Raw genomic sequence first — 12655 nt, 5'->3', positions numbered from 1 at the left:
TCCCAGGAGAATCTTCACACCATCCCTCACTCTGACAGCTGCTCAGCCTTGGCCTGTGCAGCTTCTAGGGCTGAGACAGACCCTGAGCAGCCCCTGAATACAAATCACAAAAAAAGGGCAACAGAGGAGATCTTGCCTTCAATTATTTATAGCCTTAGCACATCACTGAAGATGGGGGTGGTGGCAGGAGCAGAGGGCAGCAACCTGTTTGCTGAGAATAGCAATTAAGTCTGGGTTCAACTGACATGAGGGAAACAATGTGAGGTTTGTTTAAAAGGTGTGAAAAATCAGCCCATTCCCACTTATTGTTGGACTGAAGGAGAATGTCCTCACAGCAGAGGATCTGCATGTGAGCTGAGACAGGGACAAAACTCTGCCAGACATCTCTGCATCAGAGACTGTGAAAATCTCCACTCTGGAGGGAGCTTAAAATAATGGGGGCTGTTTCCTCCCATGTGCCTGCATCCAGGGCTGGGAGCTGGGTTATTGATCCCTATTTTCCTATGACACAGAACTGAAAAACAGCACCAGGCTCCTCTGCACTGACGGCAGGGAGGAGGATGGTGGGTCTGGCTGGCTCACAGGTCTGCCAACACTTCCACAGACATCACGGGAGTAGAGGAGAGGACAGAGAAAAAGCAAAATGAAGGCCTGGTCCCCTGAGCATTAAACCATCATCTATGAGATCTGAGCCTAGACAGCCCTGGGGCACATTATAAAATATTGCTGCCCTTTAACAGACCGCTGGTGAACACAGACTCTCCCCGCCTCCCGTCAATAGCTCTGCCGGGAAATCCTGACCCAGCCCAGCCCTCGCCCCCTGCTCACCAAGCTGTGCCAGCCCCGAGTGACCCACGGGCACTGTGGTGGCTGCAGGGGGCTGGGGACAGACAGCTGAGGACAAAAGTGAGACCAACAATTGGTTCTGCATTTCTGGCACCTCACAACCTGCCGGAGTGGTGAGAGCTTCTCTCCAGGGAGACAGGCGTGGAGACAGCTATTTATCAGTCTGGCTGTGGTGAAAAGCCAGCAAAACATCCCTGGGTGAAGTTTTGCTGTCCCTGACTGTGAGTGCCAGGCATGAACTGAGAGCTGGCTGTAGCAGAGCCCAATCTCAGACAGACTGGGGGGGCAGACAGGACCTGCACAAAACCCACAGACTGAGCATCCTTCTTCCTTCATCCTCTGGGATGGGCTCACTGCTCCCACGACAGCCAGGCCAGGAGTGCTTGCTCTGAACCCAAAAGTGCCAGGAGCCCCAGAAAGAAGAATTTTAAGGCAGTTTGCTCAGAAACTAGTAATGGTCACAACTGCATGTTGGAAAGGGGTATCCTGGAAAGAACCCCAAAAACGAGGCCATGGCTGAGAAGCCCATTCACGCACATGTGGCTCTGAGGACTGGGGAGGAGATGAGGGGGCTGCATGAGGGAGGGGACATGCTTGCACAGAATGAGGACACAGGCAGGCAAGAAGGCAGCAGCGAGGAGGGAACCAGGGGAAAAGGAGAATATTCACACTGGGCCATGGAAGGGGGAGCACAGGGGGTGTGTAAAAGACTTGCAGGGGAGCAAGAAGTGGGTCTGCCCTTGTAAAAGAGCAGAGAGGCTCAAGCAGGAAAACAGAGACCCCTGCAGGGATGTAGTCTCCACCAGAGCTGGCATCTCGGGCAGAGGCGAGGGAGTTCCCCCTCGGCATCTGGGTGGCTGGGGAGGCACAGACAGCCCGGACACGGTCCCTGGGGCTGGGAAATCCTCAGCATGGAAAGAGAGGGCTGTGGGCAGTGGCAGCAGGAAACTCGGCCGTATCTTTGCTGTCGGGGAGGGGCGGGCTGCTCGCAGCACAGGAGGGAAGGAAGCTGGTCCGGGCTGCAGGATCAGCCTCGTCTGATCACAGCAGAGCACTCATCAGAGCCACTCAGCCACAGACCAGCCCCGGACACACGTGGGGTGGGCTCTGGGGGGACCGTGCTCCAGGGCAGCAGCTGGCCACAGAAACGGGAGGGAGGGAGGGCATCCCCCATGCGGGGAATGCTGTCCCCTCCCAGTGCTGGCGGGTCACTGGTCCCAGTGGTTCCCGGAGCAGTGCCGGAGACCTGCAGCTCCATCTGGTGGCTCCATGGCCAGGGCTGCTGAGGCTGCAGAGAAGGCGCTGTTGAAGAGAATGGTCGGTGGGATAGAAGCAGGTTAGAGCACTTAAGAAACCAAATCCACACGGCGTCTAGAATACACAGTCTTTTCTTGTTATATTTTTTTTTAACCAATTTCTTGTTATATTTATTTTTTAACCAATAGCCTGCAGGTTGCCTAGCTGAGAATAAAGACGAACTTTACAGTAGCAGAAAAAGCAGCATAAAGGGCCCTTCAAGGTACAGCAGGGAGGAGAGGACAGCACATGGGAAGCTGCACAGCCAGGGATTGGTGCTATGTGAGCCACACTGAGTTTGGTTATTTTTTTTCCTTTGGTCCATCATTCTTCCACTAATTCAGTCACAAAATCTTTAATATCGTACCCATCTTCAGCATCAAATCATTTGCAAAGCAAGGAGAGGACGGATACAGCTGCCTCAGTGGTTCTGCAGGTCTGCTTCTTGTTGGACTAATTTGACAGATTTAAAATCTATTTCAGTACCCAAAATTGTTTGGAGGTTGTCAACTCAAATCTGCTACTCAGGTAAGCAGCATGGCTGCATCTCCTGGATTCTCCTGTGACCCCATGGAGATGGATTTCCCATCCCTGGTGTCACCAGTGCACTCCCAGGTGACAGCCCTCACAATGCTCTCTCTCACAGGGCACACCTTGGCCCCCCAACACCACTTGCTCACCCCAGCGTCCCGGAGAAGACAGATCTTGGTAAGCATGGTTGTGTTTGGGGCTTGTGATGTACAGGTTACAGGCTATTTCAAAAGTTTATTCATGTTGCTGTGGTTTAAGCTTAGCCAGTAACTAAGTACAGCACAACCTCTCACTCAGTCAAACCACCCTGCCCCAGCACGACAGGGAGGAGAATTGGAAAAGGGTAAAGTCTGTGAATTGAGATAAGAACAATATTTCAATTGATAATTGAAATAAAATAAATATTAATAATAATAACAATCATGAACAGAGAGATAGAGAGAGACATAATAAAGACAAGAAATGCACACTACAGTTGTTCATCACCCTCTGACTGATGTGCAGCCCATCCCCCAGAGCAAACAGCCCATCCCAGCCAACTCCTCCAGTTTATCCACTGAGCAGCATGATCTATGGTGTGCAAAGTCCCTTGGGCCAGTTCTGGTCAGCTGTCCTGGCCCTGCTCCCTCCCAGCTCCCTGTGCACCTGCTCCACTGGCAGAGCACAGGAAACAGAAAAGTCCTGGACTTAGAGTAAGCACTACTTGCAATTACTAAAACATCAATGTGCTAGCAACATTATTACTCCCATATTAAATCTAAAGTACAGTGCAGTAACAGCTACAAAGAAGAAAATTTTCTCCATCCCATCTCATCCCAGCTGAAATCAGTTGTGGCCACAGGACAAGCTGTGCCCACGGGTGAGTTCTGCAGGAGCCCAGCTGCCCTGCTGGGAAGGTGAGAGTCAGGGTGTTAGGCTGCATGGGGACAGCACGTTTCCTCCCAGCCTTAAGTGACCCACCAGGTCCCTAAATCCCTGAAGGGTGAAGTAGCAGAAGGCAAGAGTCTGCATCTTCCCCGTTGTAGCCCAATATTTGCAATTTCTGCATAACTGGGGCCTAGACTTTGGACTTGCTGCCACAGCCTTCTTGCAACTTGCCAAGTTTGGTACCCTTTGCTCCCTCTGCAGGGTACCCAGACAGCTGGCCAAAGGCAGGGCAGACTGGGCATGTGCCTCTCTGTAAGCAGAGCACCCTGGGAGATAAAAACAGCCCCAAGCTTCCCTTCATGATGCCCACACACACCTAGAAAAGGCTTTTGAGACATTAAAAAGCACAAATGCATTCCTGGGCTGAGGAGAAGGAGGTTGTTTTGTTCCTGCAAGTAATAAACCTCATCCTGTGCTGGTAGGATGAGGGTAGCTGGGAGATTCATCCTCATACAGAATATGTCTCGTAAGAATCCACCAGACCCATCAGTCTTCCAGAGGTTGTTGGGTAAGGTGCCTGGCTGAGGCATCCCATGCCACCAGGAGCTGGGGAGCTTGCTGAGCCAAGAGCAAGGGCTGACTTTGGGTATCCAATTTTCCAGGCAGTTCATCAGTCTCCCTATCCATCACCCCAGCTCCTCTCTGTGATCTCCAGGTCCCTCTACATGATGGTCAAATAAAGCACAACGAAGATGATCAGTGCCAAAACACCGAGCAAAGAACTGCCAATGCAGCAGCACCATTTCCAGGAGAAGTTCCTGTTGGAGGGTGAGGGGTGGTGGGCCGAGGCTTCATGGGGCCTTAAGCCCTGGTGTTTCAGGGTCTGAGATGTCGTGGTTTTTGTTTTACTCTGGGCAACTTGTGTTGGGGCTGACTTCAACTTAGTGCGATGGGTCCTGGCCTTGTCCACACCAACCAAGGGCTTGCAGTCATCTGATCCCAGGGATGACCATGGCTCCGTGTGATGGGTTCCAGCCTCCCCCATATTTGTTAAGGACTTCCAGACATCTGAAGGCCAGGCCACCCATGGCTTGCTGCTGTGCATCCTGGCCTTGTCCTCACCCATCAAGGGCTTCCAGGCATCCAGTGCTAGGGCCCTCTGTGACCTGTTGCAAATGCCGAGCTCGCAGGCCTCGCAGTGGGCACAGTCGTGTGGCCCAGTCACTGGTCTATCCACCACGACTTCCAGGAGGTCAGAGGGCTGGACAGGTTTCTTGTAGAAATACTGGAGGATCTTTATCACCAGGTTGTGCAGAATTGTCTCCACAGTGTCCGGGCTGAACTGAGGATCCTCCAGCCGGGAGTTAGGGCAGCGCCTGCACTTCTGGCGAAAGATCCGCATCCACACCGTGCCCCAGCCTGGGCTGTGGTACATGTGGAACACAATGTGCACTTTGGCAGAAGACCAGTTATAAAAGCACTGGGAGCACTGAAACCTGTCAGGGCAAAGAGGAGACCAGCTCATCGCAGGTGCCCCATGCTGAGCTAGAGGCTTTCAGCACAGTCAGTAGGGACAAGGGTTAACACAGACTATGGACTAACTTCACTCATGCAAGCTTTACACCAAACTGTCCTCCCCCTGACAGCATGATGCCTGTCTGGGAAATTCACCATAGATGTGAGCTGAGGGCTGGCCCCAGCATTAAAGATTTCAGAAGCCAGGCTGTCTTTTGGGATCCTGGCCCCACTGCCAAAAGCAGGGGCCCTTGGGATGGGTAGCATCAGGTCCCTATTTGGGAGACTCCATCCTCTCGCTCGTGCTGGCTCATCACAGCTCAGCAGAAAGCCAGCATCAAGCCCAAGACTGGGTGAGACAATAAAAAGCAAAACAGAAGGAAAGTGTGGGTGGAGGGTGCAGGGCAGGTGCAAAGATATCTTGAGGAGCCAAAAGGTGTGCAACCACAGCTCTTCATCTTGCACAATTTGTATTTGGGCTGGCAACCAAGGTCTTCATTTGCTGCCACTCACGCAAGGTGTCTGAGCAATGCCCAGGGTGGAAATGTTTGGGATGGGGCTTCCCATGAGCAATGCAGAGCCCCAGACTCCCTCTGCCCAAGGCCCTGCAGCCTGGTGCAGGTGCAGGGGCTGCTGAGGCATCACCCCATGTCCCAGAACACAGTGGTTCTCCCTCTTCTCACCCCCTGTGTGCAAACCCAGAAGATTTGGTTCTAGTGAGATATAACTCCCCCTACTTGCTGAAGGAGCTCTTTTCATCTTAACAATGACATGGAGAAATTCTGGCCAAAGAGCAGCTGCCCTTTGGACCTGCTGAACTATTCTCCCCTCCAAATATCATGTTTTCCAGTTTGGCAATAACCCACCGAGATTCAAACAAAAATTAAGAAACCCTTCACAGCCTCATCCACCTCCAAACTCCCCCTTTTTGCTCAAAACCCCATTTCCCGCAAGCAAATTTTGAAAAAGGAAAAGGTCCACATATCAACCCATCAACCCTGATCCCCCTCCAACAGGGTCCATCAGCAGCCCCCTACCTCCCAAGAGCACGGCGCGGCATAAACTCCTTCCAGCCAGGCTTGCAGGCCTGCACCTGCAGGGTATCATCCTCCAGAAGTGTCCATGGATCTGTTACGTGCATTTCTTCAATCTTCACTGCAAAAATGTTCTGCCACATGCTCATAGTTCCACTTGAAGCTGGGGAAGGGGTAGTGACCAAGCTTGCAAGTCAAGCTTGCAGCTTCTGAATGCACATGTGCAACTGCCTTTTCCCTATACTTTTCCTCCTTGTACAACAATGGTTTTGTGCTTGGAGAGGGGAACCTTTGCTCCTGCATGAGCAGCACCACCCCATGCAAATCTCTGGGTCAACAGTCTCTGCTGACACTGCACCAGGTCTTGGCCAGGTGAAATCCCTCCTAAAGTAAGGACAAAGCAGAATTCTTCAATATATGCACATGAACCCCTGACCTTGGAAAGCCACAATGCTGCTCTGTCCATAGGCAGAAAGACTGGAAACAAAACCTCCTGCCAGGCTGCCCACGCCCATTCATGGCAGTGGGGAGAATTTAAGAGAGATTTGCCCGGCTTAGGAATAATGAAAGTGAAACCCATCGAAAATGCAGGACTCAGCAGCTGATAAAGCTCCAGATAACCTTATCTATCTCAGTAGCTGCCACCAACCATGGGCTATTTTTACCTATTTTCAGCCAATTTGAGCAGAAAAAGGCCTAACATGAAACTTCAGGGTGGAAAGTTGGGGAGGACAGCATAGTGCATAAAACCAAAAGAGATGAGGTGTGCTCCGAGCTGAGAGCACCCAGGCAAGGTATAAACAGCAGGGCTGGGGCTGCCTGCTGCCCTCTGCCTCCCAGCTCACCCCTCTCGGAGTGCAGGTCCCCCAGGAAATCCCATGGAGAGCAATGCAGGATGGAAAGCAGGTTAGATAAGATGCCAAATGATAACAGGACTTGAGTTTGAGAAAGATCTTGATAAGGCAGGTTTAACTCCAGGCTGTCCATGTAGGTAAATCCCAGGAACTACAGCCTGGCAGGGAGGCTCTGATGTTTGCTGCTGGAAGGGAAAAGTCAGCAAGTCCTTTGTACCAAGAGCCCTGTAACACCTTCACAACGTGCCCTGCCCCTCCTGTGACAGCAGAGGCAGGAGATCCCAGGAGATCCCAGGGCAGAGCAAACCTTCAGCTTCCACATTTTCCTTCTTTGTAGTTCCTTCCACTCTCAATTACACCTTGATATCATAATCTGGAGCAGGACTGGAAGGACAGAAAGTGCTTGGAAGCAGAGAAGCCAAGACAAGGTCTTCAGGAGGCTTATGAAGAAAGCCTTCACCTATGGATAGACCCTGAGTCACCCCCTTGCCAAGACCCTTGTCATGGGTTCATTGGGTCCTGCTTGGGCTGGGGCAGTGAACTACAAACAGGGCAATGAAGGAGGGATCATCCCACCAGTGTTTTCAATGTTCACAGAAAGGAGCTGGGGGACATCCCTGGCTCAGGGCTGGTGCGTGAGGAGGAAGAGACAAAGCAGCAGATCTTTACAGCCTCCTATCATTCCTTTCCCTGGGGCTCCCATGTCTATAGGTTCATTATAGAAAACCCCTTCATGTATCCTGCCACAGAGGGGTCTTCAGGGCTGCAAATCTCATGGTGCAGAAGGTGGAGCTAAGTAGGGAAAGGGCTGGCCTCACGGCTGGCACCATGGCCAAGCATGGCATGGGGACCCAGCCAACACACAGTGACAAGGATGGAGCCCCCACCCTGCAGCATCTGCCTGTCCACTTCACCCCTTCTGTGTTATTGTCCAAGATTTACCCTGTGGGGGTTGAATGCAGGAAAGACCTAAAGGTTTTGACACCTTCCATTTACATCTAGGGCATGCCTGTGCTAAACATCTCCAGCTATTTTGAGGAGGAGAAGCCCCCTGGAGACACTCTCATATTCACCCAAACAAGGATCTGTGGTTTCAGCCCAGCTCTTCCTCCTCGAGCCTGCTGACACAAGGCATCCTCCCCACAGGACAGGCACCACTCCCCACACTCCCCACCCTGGGGCTAAAACACTGCCCCTCTGGCACACTGCTCAGTGGGGATACAGTGGCATACCTGGTTCCTGGTGTGGGAACAGGTCCCTGCCTTCAAAACCTGGCTGTGATGGAAACCAGTGCCTGCTACGTCATGGCAACACAACTCAAATCACGACCCACAGTGTGCTGAGCCCTCACAGTCATCTCTGACACAGCCGAGTGCTGGTCCCTCTATTAGAGCTTTTGACTTGCCTCTACTAAAGGGACTTTCCTAGAACAGCCCACAGAGACGAAATTGCTTCGACATCCTGTTCCATTTCACACACACCTCCCAGCTCTGCCCAAGCACCCTGCTGCTTATCAGTACCTGCCTGGAAACAAAAGCTGTTCCTACAGGATCTCCCCACAGCCTGGCCTCAGCAGGGAGTGGGGACATGCTCTGTCCTGCACACAGTGTGACCTCATTGGGCTGGCAGCCCTTGCCAGGGCCAGACCCTGCCAATCCTCTTCACTCCAGCACGCTGGCCATGGCTGCTCCGTGGGATGCGTGAAGGAAACACACAAGGTGCAGCCTCAGTGGTAATTTCCCTGCTGTTTTTGCACAGCACAAAATTATTTTTGACTTGAGCTCCCACCCCTGGGTGAGCCGCCTCTGTGTGCACAGGAAGGTTTCCCGAAGTTCTTTCTCCTCCTCTTCATCTCTCACTATGTGTCAGCCTCCACATTCCCCACTCTTCCAGCCAAGGGACAAAGTGCCCACATCGCCCATAAGGACTCTCCTTAGCCCACATGCACCCCTTTCCTGCTGGGACATCCATGCCTTCCTTTGGCATGGGTCACCCCATACCCTGGTGGCTCCGTCCTGCCAGCAGTCCCTGAAAAGGGCAGAAAGGGGCATTCAACCCCAGACCCCATGCAGGACTGCAGAAAGGAGCATCCCCTCAGCAGTGGGGATGCTGCGTCCATGGGCACATCAAGGTTTACAGGACAGATGAACTGACATCTAAGCAACAGGGCAGAACCCTAAACACTTCTCACTGCTTGCTTCATACTGAGGCTTTTTCCCATTCTGAAGACTTCCCTCATTTTTTCCTGAACACATCCAATTCTTTTACATCAGTCATTCTTTCAGGAAATCTTTGCTTGTTTCTCTAGGTCGTCAGGGTTAATTCAGTTTCTAATCCCCCATCCAAACAGCCTTTACACCCTCTTTCAATAGCATCTTGCTTTCATATGAGCCTAGCTTCCCCAGAAAATCTCTGTTGGATGTGTCTGCTGCACAAGCTATTGATAACTGCTCATGGGATAGAGCTTCTTGAGAATCCGTCCACCCACAGTGGCAGAATTTCCCATTTCCTCATTTGGTTATGAGAATGTCATGTAAGGCAGCACAAAGATAGCATCACTCCCGCTTTCCCTGTGGTACCCAGTCTGCCACCCTAATGAAGAGAAAATGAGGATGGTTTGACACACATTCCAGCTAAATCTGTGTTCTCAGCCCCAGCACTTCCCTGTCAGTGTTTGCCACTTGGTGGTAATTTGTTCCAGCAGGTTTCTGGATATTGAGGCAGGTTGGCTCATCTAGAATTTCCCGGATCCTCTTTTTTCTGCTTCCATGAAGCAGACAGTGAATTTTGGACATTCATATCCTCCTGGGACATGGCTCCATGACAGCCCTCTGTGCCTCAGTCCCCCTCCAACCTTGATGCATTTGACAATGAAAGGTTGTCACCCCTCGTCATGGTGAAACCCACCAGCTCTAGGGACAAGCAGTGGCTACAGGTTCCCTTCCATGCTGGACTGTCTGCACAACTGAACCCTTGGAGCAGAAGGGCCCACCTGTCTAAAGGTGGATTTGAGGAAAGGAGGATCAGTTCCTCAGGAAATAGGGCTATGCCCAAGCTGGGCTGTAGAGAGGGCACATTGCCCCGTCATCCTGGATTTCTGGGAAAGAGAGGGATGCTGAGCAATGGAGAGAGATTTAAGGGGGCAAATGGATGTGAAGATATGGGCAGGTATCACTCCACATTAGGCTCCTTGTTCTGTGATGATCCTTCCAGGCATAAGGGGCGAGCTCGACCCCCTCCAACAAGGCTCTGTGCCAGCACCATGGGCAGAGAGTTTGGCCTTGGGACAGAGGAGCAGGCAGGCACAGGGCTCCTGCCTGGCCCTCCAAGCCCCATGCACCAGGATCTGGACTGTCAGCTCCTCATTGAGCATCACATCCTACCAAAGGGAAGAAGAGAGAGGAGAAGAAACTCTGGAGGCAACTCAAAGCAAAACTAGAGAAAGCAGAATGAGGGTGGGAGGAGGAAACACAGATACTCTGCAAGCTACAACAGCTCAGTGACAGGTAGGGTGAGCCTCTCGGTGGGACAGGATGGAGGAGATGTTGTGGACCCAGACCCCTCAGGATACACCAGAGCTGTGCAGCCTGACCGTGGTTAGGGGTCCAGGCAGCCTGCACAGCAGCCCACCCCTCCCACCACCAAGCACAGCACCCACCAACTCCCTCCAGCCTTTCTCTTCCAGGAACAACAGTCTCTTTCCCAGATAGCCAAGGCTATGGCAATGCTCCCACACAACAGTTCCTGACAGACCAGTCCCACCCACAAGCCATCTCATGAACCCAGTGGACAAATAACCCACATACCTCATGCATCACCTCCAGTCCAACCTGTCCTAATCAAAAACTTCTGAGACATCCCAGTGACCAGGACAGTGCTCACTTGAAACTGACCCTGCTGTCCTACAGCCTGACCACCCCTTCTTCCCTCAACACCTGCAATGCCCTGGTGCTCAGGAACAGTGATTTGCTGATTCATGGCATGGGTCTCCTCAAAGACACAGCTGCAAAGAGGATTTCCATTCCATCTTCATCCACCTGTCCAGTTTTCCCAAGACATGGTTTATGAGTTCAGGTTTCTTGAAGAGAAGCTTGCTCAAATGTTGTTTCCAACCACCTTTAATCAAGGCTGGGATGTATAAGGAGCCAGGCTGGCTCTCAAGCATCATGTAGGAGGTTTTTGCTTGCTTAGGTATAGCCCAGGCACGTTGCCACACATCCAGCTTCCTGCAGATGCTGACAGGGACCAGTCCCAGCTCTCTGAGATCTCCCAGAGGGCTCTGGCCATTGCTCATCATCAGGACCCTAGTGTAGGACCAGGCTGAGGCTCCCCAGAGGTCTCAGAGGGTGTGTGGCCTCAGAGGGCTGACGAAGCATTTTGGCACTGAGGTGGTGGCAGCCTCTCCTCGGGGGTGCCCGCGGTCGGAAGCGGCTGCTGTAACTGCCAGACCAGACTGCACAGGAAATGCAGCAGCTCCAGCACACACAGCCTCCCCTGGCTGGTCCTGGCTCCCAGCTCAGCAGAAGCTGTGGCACAGGGATGGGGGCCTGAGGGCATGTGTGTCTGCAGGAGGGTGGTATTTGGTACAGTAGCTGTGCAAATCTGAGGGTGTGCACACAAATTTGTCTGGTGACTTGTTTGCACGTCTCTGCGTCATGAGCATTTGTGTGTGCTTGCACTTGTGTGCACACTTGATTCCCCATTCCCAAGAAGGATAGTGGGGTGTAGGGCCTGACACCCATCTCAGGGCACTACTTGGTCTGGGGAAGCTCAGGCAGCACAGCCAGTGCCAGGCCAGGTTCAGGGGAGTACAGCTCATGTCTGTCAGTGCTGGGCATCCTGTGCTCCAAGCAGGGATGGGAGATGGTGTCTGGCAGCCTGGAGCATCCCCAGCACTCAACCCATGCATCTTGAGGCCCCAGCCTTCCTCCCTGCAATGGGCAGGACTGTAGCCAGGCTGATGGGGATTGGAGTGACACAGGCACTGCAGCAGGCTGGATGCTCTCCCATCCCAAAAGGCAGTGGGAGATGCTTTTGCTACACCTCCAACCCCACTGGATGGCTTGGGAGCCTCTGGTCAGCTGCAGACCACCATCCAACCAGAGAGGAAAGGACTCAGCCACAACTGCACCTGGAGGAGTCATAGCTGCAGCCAGGGAGTGCAGGAAGTGCTGAAGATCTGGCACCTCTGCTGCCTGAGAGGTAGGATGGAAAATATGAAGCAGGGTCCACCCTCTCAGCTATGTCAGTGTCGTGTCTGACGGGAAAGCAAAATGCAGAAGTGCTGACTGAGCTCCCACTTTCCCGCTGCAGCTGCTTCCTGCCTCGTTTGCTGGGGCCTGCTGGCCACAGCAGGTCTCTGTCAGAGCTGCTGGGGCAAAGAGCAGGGCTGCTGCTGGCAAACAGCCCCGATGGGCTGAACCATGAACTGCCATGAGTTATGGGCAGTTATGGCACTGCCCGTGGAAGCTACTGGGAGCCTTCAGCAGCACTGGGGACCAAAGGGGACACCCCATCCACTGTCTTACCCTGAAGAAAGGAGAAAGCTATCCCAAATGGATATTTATACCATCTAGTCCCCTCTGGAAGTTTCTCATGGACTTTCCAGTCCCCACAGAGTACAAGATGAGGTGCCTGGCTTGCCTCACCCCTTCCCCCAGTGCCCAGGTTTGCTCCCACAAGGCTGCACTGGTTTTACTGGGGGGTAAGGGA

The sequence above is a fragment of the Melospiza georgiana genome, chromosome 10, assembly GCF_028018845.1.
Source record: "Melospiza georgiana isolate bMelGeo1 chromosome 10, bMelGeo1.pri, whole genome shotgun sequence".
NCBI classification, from domain to species: domain Eukaryota; kingdom Metazoa; phylum Chordata; class Aves; order Passeriformes; family Passerellidae; genus Melospiza; species Melospiza georgiana.
The sequence above is the reverse complement of the archived record's forward strand: the minus strand, read 5'-3'. Positions refer to the sequence as shown.